The following is a 2652-nucleotide window of genomic DNA, read 5'->3' as shown; positions in this document are numbered from 1 at the left end:
AGGTTCACCTCCCGATCGTTGGACAACAGTCAGCAAACTGATCGCCGACCACCAGTGGAGCACTAGCTGCCTGGAAGTTCACTGTCACAGTACCTGCAGGTTTGATTACACGTGGCTGTCGCCATTTTGAGACAACCGCCAGGCCCCGTAGGACCCCTGGCCGGACTGACTGAGCCCCGTCTCCAGGATACCTCAACCCGACCGATCACTCCCTGCCTCTAGGGCCCTCACATTGACTGACTGCTCCCTGCCGCCAGGACCCCCAGACCAACTGACTGCACCCTATCACCGGGACCCCAGACCGACTGACTGCACTCCGCCTCCAGGATCCCACAACCACACCAAACACACCCGACCTCCAGGACCCCTGCCAGACCAACTGCATCCCATCTCCAGGACCTCCAACTGACCACATCCATCCCTGAGCTGCAGTTCCCCATTTGCCAACACATTTCGAAGCCAGAGCTGCCATCTTGGATAATCCTGGAAGCCGTAGCTCCGATCTTTGGGTGGGGCAAATCCCATCCTGCCACGCCTGCTGGAGACTTGAAGCTCATTGTCAGATACCTCTTATGCATCAGGCTACCGAACACTGGGAGGTTTCATTAGTATATGACTGTTATACAGTAGATTTTGTTTTTTCTTCTTTTTTAAAAAAATTGTTTTTATTTCTTTACTTTTCTTGCTCTCTTTTCTTTTTGTTTACCTGTTCCTTCAGAGTCTCTTTCTCCCTTTTTTGCATGCTAACCTCTGATTTCTTTTGATTACACTCTCACCCTTTCTATTTTCTGGAACTTCTGTATATTCTTTTCTTATCCCATTAACAACCACATTCTACATCCCTTTGCATCCTCTTCATCCTCCATTAGAAACTGCAGACCTTATTGCAAACCTGTTTGTTTTACTGAAGATAATATTTGAACTCATTTTGTTTATTATGACAATTTTGTTATTGTCCCCATAGGGGCTATTTGGTCTAGGATTGCATAGTGTCTGATTTGGGCACTGCTAATATTGATCTCCCCTTAAAGAAAGGGTTTTGGATATCTATAGGACCACTATAAGCCTATAGGGGGAAATCTGCAAGACCCCAGATCTGCACTGCTAGAGGGGAAGATACATGAACAACATGAAAAAACAAGGGAAGAAAATGATCCAAACAAATCTAGATTCTATAGTAATAGAATCCAATGACAGTATGTTAGAAGAAATATCAGAAAAGGACTTCAGATTATACATGATTAAGATGATTCGCGAAGCAAAGGATGAGATAAGAAAGCAAATGCAGGCAATGAATGATAATACCAATAAGCTGAAAGAGCACCTGCAGGAAGCAAAAGATCATTTCAACAAAGAGATAGAGATTCTCAAAAAAAAACAAACAACAACAACAACAAAAAAAAAAAAAAAACGGAAATCCTTGAAATGAAGGAGACAATAAACCAAATAAAAAACTCAATGGAAAGCATCACCAACAGACTAGACCACTTGGAAGACAGAACCTCAGGCAATGAAGACAAAATATTTAATCTTGAAAATAAAGTCGCCCAAACAGAGAAGATGGTAAGAAATCATGAATAGAATCTCCAAGAACTATGGGACATCATGAAAAGACCAAATTTAAGAATTATTGGGATTGAGGAAGGCACAGAGATACAAACCAAAGGAATGAACAACCTATTTAATGAAATAATATCAGAAAATTTCCCAAACCTGAAGAATGAAACAGAAAATCAAATACAAGAGGCTTACAGAACACCAAATGCACAGAATCACAACAGATCCACACCAAGGCACATTATAATGAAAATGCCTAACATTCAAAATAAAGATAGGATTTTGAAGGCTGCGAGAGAAAAGCATCAGATTACATATAGGGGGAAACCAATACAGGTAGCAGCCGACTTCTCAACCCAGACTCTAAAAGCTAGAAGGGCCTGGACCAACATATTTCAAGCTCTGAAAGAACATGGTTGCCAACCAAGAATCCTATACCCAGCAAAACTAACCTTCAGATTTGAAGATGAAATAAAATCCTTCCATGACAAACAAAAGTTAAAAGAATTTACAAATAGAAAGCCTGCACTACAGAATGTTCTCAACAAAATATTCCATGAGGAGGAAATGAAAAACAACAATGTAGGTCAGCAAAGGGAGGAACTACCTTAGAGAAAAAACACTCAAAGGAGAAACCAAGCCAACTTAAAAACCAAAAATAAGCCAAATGACTGGGAATACAAATTCATATCTCAATAATAACCCTGAATGTTAATGGCCTAAACTCATCAATCAAAAGACATAGACTGGCAGAATGGATTAAAAAGAAAGACCTTATGTAAACCTCAGAAAGACAGAGAAAGAAAGAAGAGTGCTCCCTCTAAAACTATGACACACCACACACTACAAGTGGCTCCTGGCTTAGAGATTTTTAAAATGTGGGGTAAATACATGCTTTAGAACCAATGACCTGTGGTAGCTTAGTCTTTTCTTCACATTTTCCTATAACAAGTCTAAACACCTCACTCCCCACAAAACAGACCAACAAAGGTGGTCTGTGGTTTCAGAAAGGCAATAGAGAAAAGCATATTAATTACTTTCTAAATACAATTGTTGTGAAACAGTTCAAATGGACCCACAGTTCTTAAATAACTT

The sequence above is a fragment of the Sciurus carolinensis genome, chromosome 12 (genome assembly GCF_902686445.1).
Source record: "Sciurus carolinensis chromosome 12, mSciCar1.2, whole genome shotgun sequence".
NCBI lineage: Eukaryota > Metazoa > Chordata > Mammalia > Rodentia > Sciuridae > Sciurus > Sciurus carolinensis.
Note: the sequence above shows the minus strand (reverse complement) of the source record.